Here is a 24,478-nt window from a genome sequence, read left to right as displayed (position 1 = left end):
CAGGTGAGTATTTTGAGGGGGATTAATGTCAATGTGTCTTTGAGTGTAATACATTTTTAAAAATTTAAACATTCACCATAATTAATGTCTAAAATATAAGAGCTTATACAATCTGATAGTAAAAAAAAACAAAAACAAAAAAACCTGATCAAAAAAAGGAAAAATATCTGGAGATGCCTATCACCAAAGAAGACAGAAAAAAAAATTCATGGGTACAAAAACTGATCAGTATCACTATCAGGGAGTGCTGGGGAAACCCATAGTGAGATGGCCCCTCATGTAGGATGTCTGTCATCCAAGAGGTGACAGGTAAACGTGTTGTTGAGGATTTGGAGAAAAGTGAGCCCTTGAACACTGCTGAAGGGAATGTAACCTGGCACAGCCATCATGAAACACACCATGGAAGTTCCTCAAAACATTAAAAATAGAACTGCTATGTGATTCAGCAGTGCTACTTCTGGGTACATGCCCAGAGGTAATGAAATCAGCACCACATAGATATCTGCACCTGGACCTTCCTTCTAACATATTCATAATGGCCACGGTATGAAAACAAGCTGTTGACTGACAGGTGAGTGGATAAAGAAATTGTAGTATAAATTTGTAATAGCGTAAGTCAGCCTTTAGAAAGAATGAGATCCTGCCATTTGCTACAAGATGAACCTAGAGGGCATTCTACTAAGTGAAGTAAGCCAGATACAAAAAGAAAAAGTAGTTCATGTTCTCACTTATAACTGGGATCTAAATGAAGAAGTACAGCCAAATGTGTAGAAAGAGCAGGAATAATAGAGCAGTGGTTACTGGGATAAGGACTAGTGGTGAGGGAAAGGAAGTAGGGAAATGTAGGCGAAAGAGTACAAAGTTTTGCGATTATGTAAGACGAGTAAGTGTAGATATGTACAGCATGAGGTTTGTAGTTAGTGACATTGTGTCATCTACTGGAAGTTTGCTATAAGAACAGATTAGGTGCTTTTAGTACAAAAAAATGCACACATATATCCATAAATGGTAACTGTGTGAGATGATGCATATGTTAATTCACTTGACTGCAAATTACACTTTATGCATATCAAAACATCATGTTATACATCTGCGATGTATGCAACTAAAAATAAAAAAGACATGTACCTCTTCGTGTCTGTCATCCCTCAGATTTGTCTGAAGCAACATCAGCCTTTTAAGATGATAATCATAATTATATATAAACATGAGTTAGACACATATTTTGTGCCAGGCAACTTGATGGCGTTGTGCATGTAGTTTCTTCACAAGGTCCCTATAAAGTAGGTTTCACTATTTTTTCCATTTTATGGATGAAGTGTTTGAGACAAGGAGGTAAGGAAACTTATTTGAGGTCACTTACTGGTCAGCAACAGAGCTAGAGTTGAACCATCCCCATTCAGCACTTTAATGTAAAATCCTTAGAAGTAACTTAGTAGTAACATTGGGGATTTTAGTTTAAGATACCAACTAAAGCAAGATCATCCAGGTTTTAAAAATACATTTTATTTTATCCCTTTCCCCCCTTAAGCCCCCTCAAGACGATCAAATTTAAAGATATTTTTATTCTGATAAATTATTTGGGGGCTGTATAGTCTTGTTTCTTGGATTTTTCCTGAAAAACACCTACTTTCTCTTCACTCCAAACTTTTATAAATGGGAAAATTTAGCCACCAACTAGTGAAGGAACTTGGCCAAGTACAAATTGTTAGATAGGGGGCCGGGGATTTAGCTCAGTGGTTCCACCGCCTGCCTCGCAAGCGCAAAGTCCCGAGTTCCATCCCCGGTACCAAAAAGAAAAAAAAAGACACAAATTATTAGATAGGGGTGCAGCTGGTACTTCAGCTCAGGATTGTCTTAATTTTGATGATCAAGTTTTCTTCTTAAAATATTAAAATTATTGTTTCTTTTTTCTGATTTCAATACTCATTCATTCAATACTCGTTTTGACTGTGGAAAAGTAAAAATACATATATGAACAACATACAAATTCATACACTAAATTCTTCCAAATCTGTTCCAATAGAATCCCATACTTTTTCAGTAATCATGAAAATGCTTTGTAGGTTTTTCTTTTCCTGCTGTGTGTTTTGTGTGTGTTAGTTTATTTCTAACAAGAAGCTATTTGCTCCTGGAGGGACACACCATTTCATTTAGTTCTGTGTTTCCTATAGGAATTGTTACTTTTCAGAAAATCCTTGTTACTGTACATTGAACTGGTCACCTACTGCCCAGCATACTACTTTTGCAACTATAAGATGGAGCAACACACTCCTGGAGGCTCAAGGTGGGAAGGGAATCTTGTTTTTATGTTATTCTCAAATTCTGTTCCCTGTGCCTGGGGAATTGCTGGATTGCTATGCTTTTCTCTGGGATAAAACTCAGAGGACACCAAGGTCAGCATTCAGACAGCAGAGAGCCCAGCTGCAGCAGTGAATAAACCTTCTACCAGTCCTTGGCTTGTAGCAGGAGGACTATCTTGGCAGAATGAATCAAGAAGGCACTTCCCTCTGTGGGGGCCTGATGTGTGTACTCTGCCTGCAGCACAGGAAATGGGTTCATTTCATAGCTGCAGATTCCATGGCTATAACATGCCAACCTGTCTTCACTGTCACCCAGAGCTCAGTCACCACATGCATTCAGTCATCACTCTCTGACCTACTTCTTTTAAGGTGCTCCTATCCTCTGTCCCAGGTTCCGTTTCTTATAATACTATGTTTTTGTCTTGTTTTTTAGCTTTCCTTACTTTGGATACTTCCTAAAGTTTACTCATCAGCCTGCTGCTCTTGTCTCTTGATGGTGTGATTTCTAGAATGTTGTTCCAGCTCCAGCTCCAATGATCATGTCTGGGTGGAGGACATCCAAGAGTCCATTCCAACTCTGCCTCTGGAGTCCTCATCAAAATGTGAGGGAGTGTGCAGAAACCTCTGGCTACTAGAGGCTCTTGCCACCCTCTCTTAGTCTTTTCTGGTTGCTCTAACAAAATACCACCAACCAAGGGGGCTTATAAACAACAAAATGCCTTCTCACAGTCCTAGAGGATGAGAAGTCCAGATTCAGGGTCTAGTGAGGAACTGTTTTCTGGTTCATAGAGGGTTCCTTGTTGTGGTGTCCCTGCATGGTAGAAAGGGAGAACTCTGGTTTTGACAGCCTGATAGAAGGGCACTAATTCCACTCTCATATCCTCCTCACACCTCAAAGGCTCCACCTCCTATTAGTCTCTGGGAATTGGGAGGGACACAGATGTTAGACGGCAGCACTTCCCTAGGTCTGAAGGCGAGCAGGGAGGAAGCACTTACCATGAACTGGAAGGAGAGGAATCTGGGTGCAGCAGGCTGGATGAGAAGAGCAGTGACTTAAGATGAGGGGCGGCTACCCCGGCCCCTTGCAGGGAAGCGCTGGTCTTGGAACAGTCTGGTTGACAGGAGCCCTGTGGAAGCAGGAGGGCACAGGAGGAGTCTTCTCAGGAATTCATGTGCTATTTGTTCTACTCTTTTGCTGATTTTCTCTGGAATTCCTTCATGGATGTCCCACAGGTGTGCTTTCCGACAGGTGTGGAAAGAGGCTTCTGGCTCTTCTGTGTGCCTTTGGGCCCTAGTGCAGCATAGTGGCTGGCAGATGGAAAGCTCCTGATAACAGGGTAAATCGATCAGCGGTGATTGGGCCTAAAACTTGGCAATCAGCAAGAAGAAAGTGTTTAACTGATGAGAAGGAGCTCATGTGTGTATTCTCATTCATTTGGCTCTTTTGCTCCTGGTAAATGCAACAGTATTAGAAGCAGATGTTAGTCCTGGGGAGCAGAAAGCCTGAGTTGCTGTCTTAGCTTTTTCAACTACAGTATTTGATTAACTCATATCTGTGGTGAGCTTTGGTTCTTCCCCTGTAATAGAGGCTTTTAAACTTTCCTTTTTAGTAAGCCATAGCCCCTTTGTTCAGTGCAAATGATGATCCTACTTAGATGTGTTTAGAGAATAATATAATGTGAAGAGACCCATATTAATCGAAGCAGTCTCATGGGCTTGCTTGGTTTGTGTTGACACAGTTTGGAAACTACTGATCTGTAAAAACAGGCCTAGTGATATGTACCCTTCCCAGCTCTATGTGTCCACGTAAGGATCAAATGAAAGAAGATACATGAAAGAGTTAAAAGTTTTGTTCATCCATTATGAGGTCATCGTGAAGATAATTTTACCATTTTCCTATCTTCTGTCAGCTCTGAAACCCTAAATGCAGACTGAAAATTGCTAGGTTCTCAAAATGAGCAGCCATATCCTGTAGGAATGTTTTAATTCTGTACAAGGAATGGCTTTAGAAACAGTAGGAAATATACTAATCAACAAAGTTATAGAAGGCAAAATGATAGAGCAGCTTTATGAAAGAAGATGTTATTAAGCTAGAAAGTGGACTGGCATTGTTTGGCATTAATTAAACTTATAACAAGTCATAACAGTTCTGCTGTAGTAGCCTGGGAAGCTATAATCTCATTCCCAAGTGAATAAACCATAAGGCCACAGGGTGAATAGTTTAACAAAAGGTAATCAGATGATTATCTTGTAAACTAGAGAAGTGATGATATTGTGGCTTAATAGCTTGATAGTTCGAATACAGTTGTTTGCCTGGTTGTTTGCAAGATGTTAGAATGGTTTAATTTATGAGAAAAAGGAAAAAGTACAAAATGGTCACTGACATCTAAGAAAACCGAAATGCTATCATGCTTCACAAATGGTTGCTGGGGGAAAACACCAGGGAAAGTGATTTAATAGGGTGATTATGAAGACTAATGGGACGAATAAGGAGTGTTTCATTAGCAATCAAGGAAATTGCATTGATGGGTAGTGGACACCCATATGATCAGGGTGATGAAGTCTAGGGAGATGTTGGTTTTAATTGGACTCAGCTGCAGTGTCCACTAATAAAGGGATATTTGTGGTTTTGACCGTGGGTTAGTTGTTGGGAGTTTGACTGTTTTGATGTCTCTTTGCTTTTGACCACTACAATGTAGATCATAACTGTTCCATTCTATGTTTCTGCCTGAAATATTTGAAAACAAATTATCTCTTTTCTCAGATTTTCCTCATTATTTTCCTAAGGAACTCTATGGGTAACTTGATTTTCTTTTTCACAATTTATTCAGCTTTTGGTTACTTCTCTATGGTATGAAAAGCATACGTAACACATAATTGATCGCCTAATTGGTGATCTGAGTCTTTAGTTTCTGTCTGGGGGTAATGTAGGTATTTCTAGGTATCAAATTACTAACCATGGTCCAGTGTACACATCACGAGGGAAAAGCCATTACAAGTTCTAGTTTTAACATTTTTTTCCCTGAAGACTGCAGCTTCTAGGACACAGATGGTCATGAGTGTACCAATTCCCCTTTTGATAAGAGCAGAAATCCTTGTAAATCATTGTTATATGCCACCTATGTCTTCCCTTTTCAACACGGTTCAGAATCTGTCAGCAGAGCCATGCTAATCTGCCTTTCCCTGGATTGGGCACTCCTCTGAGCTTTCTGCACAAGAGAGCCAAGATTGTGTCTGCACATTTTCAGCTTGATGACACCTTGGCTTAATGAAAATTTGTGAAGAAGAGAATGTGATTTTTTTTTTTTAATTCCAGGCTGGTAAGAATGAACAGTTTTGCATAAGAAATAAATCCTTAGCATTAAGATAAATGAGAAGGACAGCTGATGTGAAACTAAGTTTGCTTTGACATAGATAAGGGGGCTAAGTAGGAATTCTAGGGGAATTTGCACACTGGATCTAAATCTTGTTTTAATTACTGCGTCAAGAAATGTGGTTTTTTCCTCTCATGAGATGATCATTTAAATACTTTCCTCTAGCATTCTTCATTTTCTTGGCTTGCCCTGTACCCTTAACCTGGAAGCCTGGGAAGGCACTGAGACCCCCCCCCCCCCCCGGGAAGGTATGCCCTGGTGGCTGCTACAATTTGCCCCCATTCTGTAGTCCATGACCAACCTGGGAAATGCAACAACTCCTGGTGTTCTTGACTGCTATAATACATAGATCGCTGAGTTCCAGTTTTGAAATCACTGACAGATTTCTTAACACTTTGAAGGAATTTGCTAAACTGACCGGATTGCTATGCAAAGTGTAACTCAAAAAAGCAGACAAAATGGTTGTTAAAGAGTGAGTCAGATAGATAAATATTTCATTCAAAGCACTGATATGTCCAAGGATGTACTTCCAGCTTGAAAGATAGATGAAGAATTAGGCTTTTGACTGTCTTAGCCAAAGATGTTGCCATGTTCCCTGCCAGAAAAATATATTTCATCTAGTAAATAGGCCAGCCTTAGGCTAAAAAAGAAAACTGAGTTGGAAACGGAATGCAGGTGGGATTCTGGAAATAGAAATGGATCTCGTTCACTCCTTATGGCTCCGAGGTACAGGAGGGCATTGGAGATTCCGCAGGAAAATTTTGCTGGATTAGAGTTTCCTGAGAGGGAGCCGTTAGCTTGTGGGTGGCCAAATCAATTATTTGCCTGGATGTTGGAAGTGGGAGAAGGAAAATGTGGTCAGAAATGTTAGTTGCAGGCAGTAAGATGGGCTCTGGTTAGTTCAAATAGAAAGGAAATTTATTAAAGGATATGAGTGTTTCAAAGAACCATTGGTTGTCCTGGGAAAGGCTTGAGGCTAAGCTTCTGGAAAGAATGCCCAAACAGCGCTGCAGAACGAGCCTGGTGAGAAAAGCAAACAACTCTGCAGGAGCCAGCGTGGCCCACAAAGAAAGCCGCATCTAGTACCTGTATTTTCTTCAGTAAGGACACTTTCTCATCCGCTGCTGGGATGGCTCCTTCAGCACCGTTTTCTTCATCTTTGACCCTGGGTTGACATGTGAATCAGACTGGGTAGGGCAGGGTATGTGCTAAACCAATTAATCCTGCAATCTTAACACAGCCAAGATTTAATTCTCACTCATGCCAATTCCCGGGCAGTTGTCCCTGTGCAGTAAGTGAGCAGTCTGGTGTTCTCCGACCTCCTCGCTTGGTGTGGAGGTTTGGTGGAGTGTGTAGTCGGAGCTGTGAAATCTTCACAGAGGCTACAACATTCAGTCTGCTTGTAGCCTGTTAGCCAACACTAATCACATGGGCCCAGCTTACTACAGAGGGATCCCAGAAATGTGGTAGAGCACATTGGTATTTGCCAGACAGCACATTGGTATTCTGCCATCTTGTCTGGCTTATGAAAGGCAAATATTTCATCCAAAAATCCTGGCTTTGATACTAAACTGGCTATTTGTACTTTCTTTGGTTTCAGGATAAGATGATGAGCATAATCTCGTCCAGTGTTATTATGCTTTCTGTAATCATAAAATACTCTCTTGTTCTTTACTTTTTATAAATATCATATAGAATGAGTCAAAATATGTGTGTTAGTCCAAAGAATTAAACGTATATAATACCCTGACATTAAGAAATACAGAATTATAGAAGAGTGGAGGTGAAAACTCCTCTCCATATTTTTTCTTGGACCGTCCTCTTTGCTACTCTGGTTTGCATTGTCACTGCTTCATAGAGGTGAAAGTCCAGAGGTTTTTACCATGCAGCCCCCTATTCCATTGTTAATACAATCTATCCACCTGCACACCTACCCATCACTCCCACCCGAGGAAGTCCTATTTCATGATGAAATTAACCCTCCGCTCTGTTTCTGAAAGATGGCCTGGGAGTTTTCTGCATCCTTGACTGGACTGTTATAAAACCACTTTGCAGATGCAATTACAATGTAGTGTGTGTGTGTGTGTGTGTGTGTGTGTGTGTGTGTGTGCATTTTTCTACCCAGAGGGGACAGTTTTGCCCCGAGGAATTGATGCCATCCCCCGTCAACTCCAGGCCCTCAAGACTTGTGGGTCTGACGGGTGAAGGAGTACAGCATGATGGAAAGTGTGCTGGGCTGGATGTCAGAAGACAGCTTTCCAATCTCCCCTCTACCGTTAATTTGCTGTGTGACCCTGGACAACTTACTTAACCTCTCTAGAGCTTAGTTCTTTCACCTGTCAAATGGAGTTAATACTTACATGCCCTTCTTAACTCAAAGGGCTTTGGGGAAAAGAAAATGAGATTATGGGTATATGGGTAGTTTGAAATAGATAAACCAGGGTTTCCACAGATGAACTTCACGGTGCCTGCTAGCAGGGACATCTTTATCTGAAGTAAAAGACAGTGTTAGCAGAAGCAAAAGTAGCTAATAGGCAACAGGCTTCCATTTCATTTCAAATTAAAATGCTTCCTGGGTAAGAGAGCAAGCAGCCCGGTAACAAGAGAATCTTGATTTGTATATGTGTTGCCGAAGCAAGCACAAGAATCTTGATTTGTTTATATGCTGAGCAGTGTGCATATACTGCTGTTACTCGCACAGGAGCTACTGATCTCACGCCAGTCCTGCGTTAGCAAGTACATCGTTAGATAAAGCAGCCCATCACCTGCCGAGTTTGAGTCCTTGTCTGAACATTTACTAGCAGTGTGTCCTGGTTTAATCCTTACTTGCGTTACCTATGAAGTGGGCACCAAAATTATACCTACCTCCACAGTGTTGATAATAAATTAAATTGCTTCATACAGTGCCTGGCACACAATAACTCAATAAATTTAAGTTATTAGTAGTAACAGTAGCTATGGGGCCCAGGAGATAGAATGTTTTTTTCTTGTGCTTTTCTGACTTTTCAAATGCTCACTATTGACTATTTATGTTCAGATTTAAAGAAAATTATTATTTTAAATAAATGCAACCATGAGCAAAGGATTATGATTGAAGAATTATGACAGAATCACTGTGCTATTTATTATGAATTGGTGCAGTGACTCCTTCAGGACTCTTGGGCTCTGTCACTCACATAGCACTTTTACACATGCTGTTGCCTGCAGCTCTCATGACAGGCATGTGGAGTCAGTGTGATGCATGTTACCATTTTCCAGACCTGAGGCTGAGCGTCATGGAGGCTCGCACACAGTTACACAGCTCACCAAGGCCGAGATTGCCAGAGGATTCATTCAGCTGTGGTGACCAGAAACCCAGTTAGATGGGAGAGGTGGGGAGGGAGGGGAGAGAAATGGGGAGAGATGAAGAGAGAGCGAGAGAGCCAGAGAGAGAGCCAGAGAGAGAGAGAGAGAGAGAGAGAGAGATTTTTGAGCAGTGACTCTTACGGTCGCTGGGGCCAGAAAGCACAGAATCTGCAGTGTAAGGCAGCAGACTAGAGACCCAGGGAACAGATGATGTTGTAACCTGCTGGGAGAATTCTCTTTTCCTTAGAGGAGCTAGTCGTTTTTCCTTGCCTTTCCCCTCAACTCCCCTTCCCTACTTTTGGTTTCCTTTGTTTTCTAGTGGTGCTTGGGATTGAACCCAGCGCCTTCACACCAAGCCCTTTTTATTGTTTGTTTATTTATTTATTTATTTATTTTTTGGTACTGGGGATCGAACTTGGTATCTTGCGCTTGTGAGGCAGGCACCAGAACCACTGAGCTAAATCCCCAGCCCTTTTAGTTTTTAGTTTGAGATAAGGTCTAGCTAAATCATGTGATTGGCCAGGCTGGCCTTGAACTTGGAATCCTCCAGTCTCGCCCTCTTTCTTGGACCTCATGGTGGTCCAGGCAGTGTCCCACCATGCCCAGCTCTGGTCATTTTCTTAAGGCCTTTGCCTGACTGGTCAAGGCCCACGAACACTGAGGGCAATTTGCCTTACTTGGTCTCCTGATGTAATGGTTAACGTCATTTAAAAAATGGTTTCACAACAACATCCAGACAGGTTTGACCTAGCCAAGTTGACAGGTAAGATTGATGATTACAAGTTTCCAGACCAAAGGAAGATGTACTTTCCTAAAATGCCAGCCCCTCCCACCCTTTTGCCCCATTATGCTTTTGCCTTGGGGCTTTTGTCACCATGGCCACAGACTGATTGCTCCATGCTGGACATCCCAGGCAGGAGAAAAACAGTTTATGTTATCTGAGTCCTTCTTATTCTGCAGGCTTTCCTGGAAGCCCCACCTGGCAAGTTCTTACTGATCTTATTCAATAGTGTCTTTGCAAAGGAATCTGGGAAGCAGAGCCCTCCCCCACCCCAGGCTACTTACTCTAAATAAAACAAAATAAAGTGAGAGAGGAACAGTACTTGTGTAGGAAGTGATATTTTGATGCCACATCATTTACTCTGCATCACACCAAATCGTTCATTGTACATACATGAGAGGGTCTACCTCTGGTTGGACTTCCCTTTACGGTAATCACTGAGTTCTCTTTGGATATGTGATTCTAACATCAAATTGAAGTTACCTTAGAAAGGAAAAATTCTCTGAAGATTGGTTTTTGTTTTCTGTATCCTTATAGCCCAAGCAGAGAAACTTTCTTCATTTTATTCTGATGGGAATGGTAAAAAACTAGAAATAAGGGTGAGGAGTGAGAGAAGAACATAGACATTGGTAAACGTGCAGGTGATGTGTTATATACGTGAGATAATTTTCTAAAACTTGTTTGCATTATTTGATATGTTCCAGCTACAAGGCACAAAACAGTGTCCCTCAGTGTCATCGTCACAGTTTGAGTGTGTAACTGAAACCCAGAGAGAGACATCTGTAGCACTGGAACTTTGCAGTGCCTAGGAATGAAAAAAAGTAATTGGAAGAAAATCATATCAGAGAGTATTGGAAAATCTATGTTGATAAATGCTTAATTTTAAAATTAATCAGACATTCAGGAGATCTCCTTTATATTTACAAGTGAAAACTTCAGAAGCCATTTAATGAAAAATAATTTGGAGCTAAAACAAGAATCACGTGTCACATCATTGAAATGTAACCAAGACAGCATCTATTTTTAAGTTCTGCTTTAAGTTTTAAGATCATAGAAATAATTTTTTATCTGTGTGTCTCTCTGACACGTGGGTGAACATGCACATGTGTTTCCTGAGACATCACAGCACCAGTCTCTCTCTCTCTGTTTTCTTGTTTCATTTTGTATTCCTCTCTCAATATCACTGTGAAACTACTTTGTTGTATAATTTCCATGCAGCTCTTTGGCATTTTTGCAATTCTAATTCTCTGCTGGTTATTGCCTTGCCATGAATGGAGGGAAGGTGGATTTGCATGCAGGACATTTAAAATTTTAATGTCAGGGGTCATTAATCTTTTTTTCCCCCCATTATGTGTAGGAGCTGGGCTTTTATGTACCTGGAATAATTTACAAGAAAGCTTTTAAAACTAGGATTTTAGATTTATTTTTCACATTCTCAGAGCCTGAAAGGCTAAACAAGAAAGAATCTAAAATAAAGACCATTTCCATATTTTTGAATGTTGCTGTGTTGGTTGTATTGCTGTTGAATTTGGGGACAATGGGGCACCCACATTTCCTTGTGTTCACTTTGTTTCAGGCACAGCAACTTTCTGTTGGTAACTGAAGGAGAACGTGCTTAGCGTGACATTCTTATCCTTTCAGTCACTGTATCTTTTGTAGTTTCCTTACATGAATATCTGATTTTCCCTCTACCTTTTATTGATATTAATGTCTTTATGGATTCCCATCAAAGGCAGTTTAGGCCCAGCAACCCTACCCCATGTCCTTCTTCCACTGATTTGTCCTCTTGGATGATTTCCCCCTCTCTTCTCTCAGACCTCTAGTAGATCCTCCCTTCTTCTCATGATGTGTGGATGACTTTCACTTCCTGCTTCCCTGGGCAAAGCTTGGCAGGAGGAACCTTCTGCAGGCTCTCACCAGCCTGTGACTAGGCCTCACGCTCTGTTTTGCTCCTGTCTGCCTCCTTCATGGTGCCCTGTACCAACTTGAGTTCTGTCCTAGATAATGCCTGATGGGACACAAGGATGCTGTACTTCTCTAAACTGAAGAGATGGAAAGAAAACTTGCTTAACTTCTTATGGCTACTGTACTTTTCTCTGCTTCTCACTTAGGACAGGGAACCTCAGAAGAGTTATCTACACATTTTCTTGTGAGACTTCCATCCTCACTGCTTCTCAGAATTCCCTTGTCTGGGTCACCAGTGCTTCTTCCTTCCTTGCCAAATCCATTGTTCTGCTCTGAGTTCTCTTCTCACTGGATCTGTCAGCAATGCCTGACACAGCAAATCACCTCTTTCTTCTAGAAAGACTTCATTTCAGCTGGGGCTTTGGGGACACCACTCTCTTTTGGTTTCCCTCTTACAATACTGGTCATTCCTTTTCAGGCTCCTCTGCTGACTCGAAAACCCGCTGTGACTCAGAGCTCCGTCCTTAGAACTTGTCTCTCCTCCATCCCCTCAATTCTCAAATGATCCTGTACACTCTCCTACATGTATACTGATGTCTCCCAATTCTCTATTTCCAGCTCAGATCTGTTCTTTCACCCCTAGGCTTTGATCACACATCCCACGTCTGTTCATCTCCCCTTGGATATCTATAATGCATGTAAGTGTTAATGCTGCCAGTCTGGTCCAACCATCAACAGCTCTGCTCTAGACTTTTGTTTAAGTACTTTTCCTGTTTTTTTTCCTTGCCACTTGGGTTGTAACACAGTGCCATGGAAGTTTTTCATCACTAACAAAATACCCAGGGTTCACTTGGCCCACAATTTCAGAGGTTTCAGTCTAGGGCCAGTGGTCCTGTGGCCACATCATGGTGGGTTGCACATGACAGAGCAGAGCTGCTCACCCTGAGGCCAGGACGCCAGAGACGGAGTCCCCATCCCTTCCAGGGCCCAGCTCCAGTGATCTAAGACCTGTCACCAAGCTCAACCTCCTAACGTCTCCACAACTTCCAATAGTGCCAGGGCCTGGGGGTTAAGCCTTTAACACACAGGCCTCTGGGGGAATATTTAGATCCAAACTATGGGAAACACAGCAGCTAGCGTGATACTCTTACAATAGCCCGGTCCCTATAACCACTCTCTTCTGCTGAAAACCCCAGACTGCCTGTCTCAAAATAGGGGCCAAAGTTCTCTGAGCTTGATCTTCTCCCCTCTGTCTCCTTGACTGCACAGCTACCACGTCCTTCCCACCCCTGCTCCATCAGCACCAGACTTTTACTGTGACTCGCACCTTGTGTCTTGTACCTTCTCCTGGAGCACACTTCCTGGATGTCCTAATTGCTTGCTTCATCTCCTTCTGTAGTCTGTGTGCAAACACCACCTTTTTTTTTTTTTGGTACTGGGATCGAACTCAGGTCCTTGCGCTTACGCAGCAAGCATCGAAACTACTGAGCTAAATCCCTGGCCCCAAACACCACCTTTTAAAAAAAGGCCTGCGCTCATTTATGAATCAGCAGTCCTGTTCCTAATCTCCCATTCTCTGTCCTCCTTATCAGTTCTGATAAGCACGTAAGACACTGTTGACTTCTTTATTTTCTGATTCTTTTCTAGAATGTAAACTCCTAGGCATTTTTCTTCTGGTTTCTGCTCTGTGTCTAGTTATTAAAATAGTACCTCAACTAGTACTTAGATCTGTGTACACTGATTGAATAAATGAAAGATTTAATGAGGAATAGAAATCTAAATACTTAAGCAACAGTTCTTAGCAATTGGCCGAGAATGACATATTGTGAATACAGTTCTTATTTTGTTTTCTGAATCCTCAGACCCATGATTTTGGCATTTTATCTCTTTGGTCAATTTATGATGTTGGTCCCCCCAAAAGATAAGGGAGTACATGATGTCTTGCTAAATTTTTTGGGTTTAGGATTCTTGCATCAGGAACATGGGGGATCTGTAGAAGGGTCTATTAGTCCTTAAGGATCAGGGAACTGAATTTTTCATATTAGACCTTGCTTCTCTCCTGTACTGGTCAGGGACTCATAGAAAATAAATGGCATCTACAATTGGTAATTTAATTAGAGTTTAATGAAAGTATCACTTTCCAACCACAAGGCGGAGTAATACCCAGAGGCTGACAGAACCCTTTTCTGGTGTTACCCAAGCATGAAGCAGGAAGGAGAGGGTAAGAGAAAAGCCTTAGACAGGACGAGGGGAGGGAAGGATGTTGGAACCCTGGGAAAAGCTGACAGGACCCAGAACCACAGCGTGTGTTGAGGTCTCTGCCTAAACTATGTAAACACCACTGAGGGGTGGTTGGGATGGCGTAGGAGCTGAGGAGATAAATATCCTGGCTTCTTTGTCCACCTTTCTTCTGATCCCTGGCTGGGGCTTCCCTCTAGGTGGACCTGATTGAAGTCAGTAGAGAGGGAGCCCTGGGCTGTCACTGCATGGTGCAGTGTCTGTGACTGACAGCAGGATAGGAGTACAGGTGGCAGGCATCCAGCAGGACAGCCAAGTGCTGCCTCACACCACAGCCTAGGTTATGCTTCCTCACAGGTCTTCATTCTGTTCTTCACACAGCAGCCAAAGGGAAAACATCACCGTACTCACATTGGCCCTCTGTTTAAAACCAAATCATTCAACAGCTTTCCACTGCACTTGGAATAAAATCCAAGCCTACCCTTGGGTGTCCCAGACCCAAGGTGGCCTGGCCGACTCACCTTTGCCTCCAAGCTGACGCTGGCTTACTCCACCCACTTACCAGTGGCTGTTACTTCCATGGGTTAGTGAATCTCACTGTTCTCCTTCTCTTTGCTGACTTAGCTCCCTCTGTGCAGAACACCCTTTCCTAAACACTTTACCTGCCTGGGTGCTTCTCTTGACTGATCACTTAGACCTCACCACTTCAGGGAGGGCTCTCTGGTCCCCTCGTCTGGGGTGGGTCTTCCACTTATTCTCTGCTAAGGAACAATGGCTTCTCCTTTCCTCCCTCTTTTGCTTTGTTTTAGTCTCACTTTGCTTGCAGTGAGACTAAAACCAAGTAAAGTAAGTATCTCCAGGCATGGGCCTTCTCTTTCTTATTCACTCTATTAGTCTCAGAATCTAGAAAAATTTATGTCCCAGTGGTTTGTCAATAAATATTTGGTGATTGAGTAACTTAGCATTTCTTTCAACAAACATATCTTCCCAGTTATTAAAAAAGGAAGCATCTTACCTTTGAGCCTATTTTGAATATAGTTGGATGTTTATCCTTTGTGTTTATCCTCACTCTAGATTCAGCCACCTCTGGAAAAGCCCTGTGACCGCACAAGGCTTTGGGGAGACCTCTAGACAGAAGCCATAACATCCTTCTAGTATTTGGGGGATAGTAAATATATTAATAGCTATTTAATATCTAACTGAGTAAAATATACCTATTAATAATAGGGCTAATTTTTTATTTCTGAAAGATTGTTTTCTGAGGTTGGCCTATTATGTCTTTAACAAAAATTAAAATAAAAAGTGAACAATATTCTCTCCCCAATCCACAGTTTCACAGCATGGCTAATTACATGCTGCTAACTTTTCAGGTGGCTGATTTGGAAGGCGGTCAGGTGTAGTGACCAGGCCTGAGATTTTGAGTCAGAAGGATGTGGGCGAAATCCAGTTAAGCCACTTACTGGTTGGATAAGGCTGTGACAGTTACAGGCTATGTAGGCTTTTGAAACTGTAGCTTTTTCATCTGTACCTACAAGGATAATGTTGGTTAATTCTGGAATAGAATCACAGGTGATAACATGGATCTGCTCTATATCCATCCTTTTCCTTTTAACAAAACAAATGATCAAATCACTCTCTTTTGTCCCTCGCTGCTGCTTCAATACCTTTTCTCTAATCCATGTTTTATTAGTCTTTGGAACCATGTCTGTGTTCTGGTTATTGGGAATCTTCCTAGAAGGTGTTTCTGTCTGAATGTCCCTCTATGAAGTGGAACTCAGTCTCTGATGGGAGCAGCTTGGAGCTCAGTTGTGCCCATGAGAAATTATAGACCCGTCAGGTTTTCAGATGGTATCTTATTTGCAGACAAATGGAGACAGAACTTAAGCACTTTGATACCATTTAACCCTAAGGGATCATATGAACTGGAAGAAAAGGCACTGAAGTCTTGTGCAGTACTCATCCCATTACAAAAGGCAAACCAAGTAAGTTTGAATGACAGCAAGGAGGGGCCTGCTTTTGAGGAAAGAAACCTAAGCCACAGTGCATATCCAGTCTGCAGAGAGGTAAGACTAGTGTAGGTTTTGTCTTTGTTTCTTCTCAGTTAACTTTAATGTTTGGAATACATTCTCTATCTTAGGTACTTTCTTAACTCTTTAAAGGAGTTTAGACCTAGAAAGATGACAGTGTAGAAATATTTAGGCACGTGTGGTTTTGCTAATGTTTGACCAAAGAATAGAATACTTTGCTGACAGTTTGGAAATTTATTGGTGCTGTATGTTTAATCTGGAAATACTAAATTTCTAATGCATGCATTTCTTGGCCTGGTTTTTTTTTCCCCCCATAGAGCTTCACTATGTAGTTCACTGGCCTTGAACTCACTATGTAGCCCAGGCTGGCCTTGAACTCACAATGATCCTCCTACCTCAGCTTCTGGAGTGCTGGAACTACAGGTGTGCACCACTGTGCCTGGCCCTGGAGCCTGGTTCCTTAAAAGATTCAAATCAGGCCAGGGATTTAGCTCAGTGGTTTCGCCACTTGCTGCACAAGCACAAGCGCAAGGACCCGAGTTCGATATCCGGTACCAAAAAACAAACAAAACAAAGCTTCAAATCAGTTCCATTCAAACCTATATGCTTAGCATCTTACTAGGTACTGACTATAGTAAAGACCCAGTCCCTCCCCTATAGGGCTTTACAGACTGGGTTAGTGTTCCTCTTTTCTGAATATAAACATTGCTGGCCCTCCTTGTGCATTATTTAAAACTTGAAATAGGCAAAAGTGGAAGACAACTCGTTAGAGCCCTGCCATATTTTTGAGTTGCCTATAGCCTATGAATTTATTCATATTCCCCTGAGAAATTCTGACCTAACCGGTGTCATGAGGACCACACCTATTACAAGTGTGCCATTATTGCTAAGCTTCACATGTTCAGTAGGGACCAGCGGTTGCAAATCAATGTTCCATGGGCCCAGTGAAGACCACAGAGTTGCTTTTCTTAACCTTTCTAGGCAGGCCAACATTTAAAAAGGAGATGTTTTCCATGAAATGTCGACCTTTGGCTTCTCTCCAGACATCCCCAGCAACGGAAGATCCGATAATAACAGGCTGACTGCTGCTGCCCACTGTAGGCAAGGCATGTTCCCCTCAGTCCCTTGTGCCCACCACTCCTGCAGTGAGTGCGTTCTTCAGCTGGAGATGGGTTGGCATCGTGCTAACAACCTTCCTGCTCCCGGAAAACACTTGTGCTTGTGGGCCCTGGTAGAATCCAGAGAGGAGATTGAAGGATTTTCAGACTGTAGACTAGATGAACCTTGAGATATTGTTAGAATTTGCATACTTAAAAGACGCTGAGGAGGCCATCCAGGCAGAATGGCTTTGATGTTGGTTTCCACCAGGTTTCCTTCAATCATATTTAAATTGCTTAAGGAGGCAGATGATTTGCTTTTCTCTTAATAAGGAAAGGTGATTTATGGTCATGATTCTTCCTTACACCCTTGTGACCTTGCAGTATGATATGCTTTCTTTGAAGGAAGGAGAAAATCAAGTAAGAACTAGAGCTGGATGTAACCAAGGTTCCAGCAATGGGAGATGACTGGGCTGATGAATTTTTTAAGATGAGGCATCTGTGAGTGTCGAAGGATTACACGTTTGAAAAAAGTTGCAAGGGCATACAAAGCTGACCAACATACTTCTGTACATCTTCCAGAAGGTAGTAAAAGCTTCTTCACACAGTAGTCTAGCCAGTTCCTTACAAAGGCAACTGAGCACATAAAAGAGTAAGAAATGGTACATTTGACCAAGATATGCTCAAGCTCAAGTTCTTGTCTCCAAAGCTGTCTTTTGTCATCAGAGACACTCAGTATCCTGTAGTGTTTTCCAAACCAGTCTCTGGTCACTTGTGAAATTGCCACCTGAGAACATCACAGCATGACATCTCAAAAAAAAGTACACTTTTGGGATAAGCTGCATCTATGAGTAGTAACACCTCTGTATTTGAGGGCTTGTTTTTAGGTTAATTAGCCTTTGATTACAGGAAGGCAGAAGGTTGAGGAAGGATGCAGAATTGGTAAAGTTGATTGTATCTTGGAATTATTGAAGAATATGAAATGGAGAAATTTAATTTCCTGGCGAGGCATCCCTTGTATAGTTTGATATTTCCTCAGTCTTCAGAAGGCCTACCATGAGGATTTATTTGTGTTAAACTGAACACATATCTCCTTCTAGAGGAAAGGCCCTTTTATTGATCCTGACCTTTTCCTTTTGCTGATAAAGGCTTGTTGAGTTGCCTTTTAAACAACCAGAAATCACTGTGTTTCTTTTCCTTGTAATCTTTTATTTATCCTATTCAGAGACCTTACATGCTTAAAAATAAATTTTCTATGGAAATTGTAAAACAGCACCTCTCAGCAAAGAGTGCAGAATATAGAACCCCTGAACACATCACAGTGTGGTTCTCCAAGGGGGTGCTCAACACTTAATTGTCCCAAGCCCACCCTCTTTCTTTACCTTTCTCCTACTGTTTCCATCTTGTTAGTCCTCCTGAGAGATACTTCTGACTAGATTTCAGCTAGTAGTGCCCTGAGAAAACTCAAAGCACTGAATTGGGATTACATTAGCCAGAAGAATAAAAAAATTAATTTCCTTCAAGAGAAGAATGGCATGTCTGGCCAAACAGAATATCGCCTAATGTAATAGACTTCCCAAATGAAATGGGGAGCTAATCACTCCTTTACCTGGGGGATGTGAGATTATTGAATTCCAGATCCCTGTATAAATTAACATCCAAACCCAGGGGTCTACCCTCCCCCTGCCAGCCATTCCCTCTTTCTTCTGATTGTTCGGGACAGGAATGTTGCTGTCTCCTGTGAGTCTTGCACAAGTTAGGGAATAGAAAAATTAATGGATTGGAACTTAATCCATAACTCCCTAACTCTGCAGCTTTATTTTTTAATAGTTCATAAACTTCTTATTTTCCCCTTTAGCTTAGATTTCCTCTGTGGTGAGGAAAGGTCTGGCAGACTTTAGATGTGCCTCATAAAAACGCTGTAAAGGACAATGCTGGGTTGTGTGAATGCTATAATTCACCTTCATGTAATATTCAAGAACTGACCCAGAGTTTGTGTCTGAATTTGTTCTAATATAAAGAACTCTGGGGTCAATGATACAACTCTTTCCAGATAGATTAGGTTTTACCTTCTGAAAGACCTAGGAGGCCCATGGAGATCGCTTCTCTTGGAGTTGTCAACAGGCATTATGACCAAGACCATGCATGACACGTGCCTTGTGGGACTCCCAGAGACCTCTATCTTGAAATTTCTAAACGGACATAGTGGGATTTGTATATCTAAAAAGATAACGAAAAGTGTCTGTCTTTTAGGATTAAACTCTGTGGGGTCTCTTTTGCCACCTTTTGCCTCTCCTAAGTGATAGAACTGGTGATTTCTTGGAGAGGTAAATCTTGAGAAGCATCTTTTACAGGATACGTGTGCCTTACACAAAGCGTTTTAACAGCAAACAGGCCTGGATGGGATTTGAAAGAGTGGTATTTGCTGTCTGGGGTGAAAGCTCCCAAAGCAGAATTTACCCGGACCTACAGTTTGACTAGTTAAAGGCACAGAATCAGCCGTGGTCCAGTGGCTGGAGAGGAAGCCTCACTTTTCAGCACTGATGTGTCTGTCCTTTGCCTTCAAGATGGCTGGCCACCACCGAGAGGAGACCCTGTCGGTCCTGTTTTCCCTCGTGGGCACTGCCCTTCAGAGGTCCTAGACGCTTGATCTGTGTGCTTCTTGTGGGAGATGGAGGCCATGGCTGACTCTCTCCTTCCCAGGCCTCCACATTCATTAGTTGGGAAACAAAAAATCAGTACAAAATCAAAGCACAGTGTATAATTCGTGTGATTCCTTCCTGAAGTATACTTTCTAGTTTTGAGGTGACGTATTGTTTTGCTTTCTACATGTTTCTTTCATCCTTCCCCAAATGAAAATACTTCTTTTCTCTTCCTGTTTTTTGTGTATGCCTTTGGCTTAAACTGCAGAAGAGAAGCTGAAATTTAAACACTCAGAGGACATATAAAATTTTGTATGCATTTTACATAAAAAGTGAAACATTCCATATGTAGTTTTGTAATCTAGTTTTAAAGCTTAACATCATCTTTTTATGTTACTGAGAATGCGTATGCATCATTTCAAACACTGAATAATGTTCCATTTATAGATTTTTCACTGTTTACTTAATCTGTTCCTTGTTGATGAACATTTAGATTGTATGTTGTATTATTACTTTTGTATATTGTAAAGAATGATAGAACAAGCATCCTTCTACCTTTACTGATATTTGACAAGTCATTTCCTTAACACATATCCCCAAAATGAAATTGGTACGTAAAATGTAAAATTTTAAGAAAGTTGCCTCCCTGCCTTTCAAAGAGGTACTAATATCTATTCATCCATCTGTGACCAAGAGTCTTCAGTTCCTTTAGGCTGTCACAAACACTGAGTAGCATGAGTTTGTTAGATCTTTGTCAAGTTGAAAGATACAAAGAAATTTTTACGATTTTTGATTGAATCTCTTTAATAGTGAGGTTAAACATTTTCTCATTTTTTGGCTTTATTTTTATTTTTATTTATTTTTTGGTGAGTTACCTGTTCATGTCCTTTGCCCATCTTTCTGTTAGGGTTTTGCCTTTTCTTATTGTAAGAATTGATTCTGCATATTTGTAATTCTTTTTTTTTTTTTTGGTACCGGGGATCAAACTTGGGTCCTTGGGCCTGTGCAGCAGGCAGCGAAACCACTGAGCTAAATCCCCAGCCCGCATATTTGTAATTCTTGTACAGCCTGTGAACAGGGTTGTCAGGAAAGTATTGGGGAAGAATACAGCATTAAAGTGAAAGATAACTTTATTACTGTTCCACCCTAAGTAGTCATGTAACCTCTGTCCTTTTGTTTCCATCTATGTAAGGTTAGCAAAGAGGAGCCAGTCATATCTTCAGCAGTAATAGAGCCAATAGTTATTAAAATGAACCATATAGCTTTTACAGTAGACGTTTTAGTGTCTTCTACTGTTCTAATCGTGGTCTATCTGCTTGGTTGGAGAAAGAAGGATCTAAATTCTAGGCTTATAGAGATGGCTGAACACATGGCCCCAATGCTAGAGAGGAGAAATGGACAGGAGTTCATTAGTCACCTGTACTTACAGCTCTGGGGAGCGGGAGCTGCATGCCACACAAGACCACAGGGTGAGCGGTCGGGCTGCGAGAAGCAGGCTTTGTGGAATCAGGAGAATGGGGTGATCCCAGTTCCCCCAGGAAGATGGAATAACGCCGTGACAGGAAACTGAAACGCAGTACTCAGGGATGAGCAGAAACTTCTGGCCCCTTGATAGGAAGGATTACGGCTAGGGGACTTCATTCACAGGGGCACGGTCAGGAAGAGTGCTCATGGTTAGGCCATTTTAGTCCCTCCTGATTTTCCCCAGATGTCCAAGTGTCACGTAATAATCTTTAGGTTTTCATGACTACCTTTGACAGGCAAGTTCCCAGTCCTCTTGGCCTTTGAGTTACCCTACCCCTTCCTGAAAACTCTGCCTCGGAAGGGCTCCATGCACGGCCCTGTCTGGGGAAGCAGCGTGGCATGAGGCAGACGTCCTCTGAGTAAGACGAACATGGCTTTGATCCCACTTCTGTCTCCTGCTAGTTTTTTGACTTTGGGCAAGATATATGACCTCTCCGGCCAGTGTCTGTGAAACAGAGGTAGAACCTTTCTCATAGAATAATGTATAAAGAGTTCCTTGTATAATGCCTTAGATCCTAATTCTTCAGTGTCTTTCTCTCATCAGTCTTGCTCTGTCTGACATCTACATGTATCAACTGAGGCTTGTTGCAAACCTCTCACCCTCTTTTTTCTCTTCTTTAGCTCGTGAAGAGAGAGGTGCACATTTCCTGTGGCTTCAGCTTACACTCAAAGGGAAATGACTCCCAGGCTGCATTTCATGCACTCATCGTCCTCTGATCTCTGGTCCTGCTCTCTCCTAGAGATTTTCACTGCAGGCAGCACCTTACTTGGCATGTTTAAAGTTTTCTCCTTAAACTAGTACCTTCTTCTAGGTACTGGTAACTCCTCTCCCAGGTATTAGTGGTGTCAACAATACTTGCTGGAGTTTTGTTTCAGCATCTCCGAAAGCCCATGTGTTGGAGGCTGAATCCCCAGTCTGGCACCCCTGGGAGGTGGTGGAAGTTGTAAGAGCTGAGGTTTAGTGGGAGGCCTTCAGGTCCCTGTGGGCATGCGCCTGATGTGGGCCCTGTTCTCGCTCTGTCTTTCATTTCCAACCATGAACTGAACAGATTTTCTCAACTACACAGTCCTGCCATGATATGCTGTAGGCCCACCAGCACCTGGGCCACTGAGGCGTAGATGAAAACCTCTAAAGCTGTGAACTCTTCCTCTTTAGAAGTTGGTTATCTCAAGTGTGTGGGTACAGTAATGGAAAGCTAACGGACTCAGTGCTCTTATGTCATCATTAGTTTCCCCTTTTCAAGCCTGTAATAACTTAGCTCTGAGGAGCTACCGGTATCATCTCTCACAGAATGGCTTCAATCCTTACCTTCCGCTCCATTCCCCAGAATCAGAATCGGTGCCTTTAGGGCAGTCGGCATGAGCATCCTAGATGATAATGTTGTGACCCACTCAGAACCCCAGAGTTGGCAAGAAGATTCTTTTAAGCTGTAGATACTTAGGGTTCTATAGATACAGGAAGAAGCCTTCCCTAAGCTTCTCTTATCTGACTACCGGCAGAACCACCTGGAAATGAACTTTCCAAAAATTCCTTCTTCAGGATAATTTTTAATCCTAGGAAGGAGATTAAGAGTAAACTGACCATATTTTCTCTAGGGGAGCTTGTGGCAGTGAAGGAGTTGGAAAGACCCTTGTACCTGCATAAACAGACATTCTTATCTCCTATTTATCTTTCCTGAAGAAACCAGTTGTTCTTCTGGTAAAGGACTTTTCTGTCATCCGCCCCTCCATCCGCCCCTCCTCCCGTGAAGTTAGGCCATAGACCTCTAACTAAGCCACTTCTTTTGTAAGGATCCATATGCTTATGAACAGATGTTTTTTTCTAGAGCTAATCTGTCTTTTGTCAGTTTAATTTGTAGGCCCCAATCATGAAAATAAGAGAGAGGAAAATCTTTCCTTCTGAATTTTACCTTATCTGCAAACTTCCTTCTTGTCCTCCAGGTACTGTATATACTATATCCACTGCCTAATAACCCTTTCACAGGCTTATTATTTGTGATGGTGTTTCCTCTATTTCAAAGCCTCTCATGGCTCTTTGGAAGCCCGTGGACGGAAGAACGTTCCTCAGTCTGGTTTTCAACCCCCCAGCAATCTAGACACAACACATTTCCTTCTTTATGTCTCAAGCATTTCTATATTCCATCAACTATTTTTTTAAAATTTCATAGAGCATGCATTGTCCTGAATTGCCTTTGTATATGTTTCTTTCTGTCATGTTTTTATTAGTGCATGTTTATATTACGTAATAGTGATGTTCATTTTGGGAAACTGGTACATTCCTATAATATATGTTTCTTCATTTTCAGTCCTTTACCTCCAACTTCCTCTTCAATGATCCCCTTACTTATTTCTGAGAGTATATCTTATAGTTATTTATTCATTTATATTTTAGGTTTCTCATCTAAGAGAAAGCATGCAATATTTAGCTTTCTGAGTCCAGTTTATTTAGCTTAGCATGATAATCTCAAATTTCATCCATTTTCCTACAAATGACATGATTTCATCCTTCTTTATGGCTGAATAATATTCTATGTATAGTGTTCTTGCTCATTGTCTTTCTGACTGGGGTAAGATGGAATCTTAAGAGTTGTTTTGTTTTGCATTTCCCTAATGGCTGAAGATGTTGAATAATTTTTATGTACTTATTGGCCTTTTGTACTTCTTTTTAAAAGTGTCTGTTCAAATTTATTTGTTATTTTATGAATTGGGCTATTTGACTTTTGCTAGTTAATTTTTTGAGTTCTTTATATGTTCTAGATTATTAGTCCTCCATCAGGAAAGTAACTAGCAAATAATCTCTCCCATTCTTTGGGTTGCTTTTTCACTCTGTTGTTTCCTTTGCTGTGCAGAAGCTTTTAAATTTGATATAATCCCAATTTGTTGATTCTTGATATTAGTTCCTGTGGCACTGGACCCCTATTCAGGAAATCCTTGCCTGTACCCATGGATTCAAGTGTTTCCCCAGTGTTATCTTCCAGAAGTTTCTAGATTTCTGTTTTTTGTTGTTGTTTAATAGAACTAAGAATTAAACCAGGGCCTTTACAATGAGCTACAATTCCAGCCCACTTTTTAATTTTATTTTTAATTTTGAGACAAGGTCTCAGTAAGTCTCAAGTTGCTGACACTGGTCTCAAACTTGTGATCCTCATTCAGCCTCCCAAAGTACTGGGGTTGTAGGCTTGGGCCACCGTGCCCATCTAAAGCTTCTGTTTGTTTATATCCAGCCCTTTGATCCATTTTTA

At 41.6% G+C, this 24,478-nt stretch overlaps 1 protein-coding gene across 1 annotated transcript in view; it reads left to right on the top strand.

Annotated features, from left to right (window-relative positions):
- The window catches only part of Fhit (fragile histidine triad diadenosine triphosphatase), a 1,393,700-nt gene that overhangs the window by 416,909 nt on the left and 952,313 nt on the right, over positions 1 to 24,478 (top strand). The gene's annotated exons all lie outside the window — the stretch shown is intronic.

Source organism: Heterocephalus glaber, unplaced genomic scaffold, assembly GCF_053883595.1.
Source record: "Heterocephalus glaber isolate CG9 unplaced genomic scaffold, H.glaber_assembly_v1.0 deba00001472, whole genome shotgun sequence".
Lineage (NCBI taxonomy): Eukaryota > Metazoa > Chordata > Mammalia > Rodentia > Bathyergidae > Heterocephalus > Heterocephalus glaber.
This window is presented reverse-complemented; position numbering and strand designations above follow the sequence as displayed.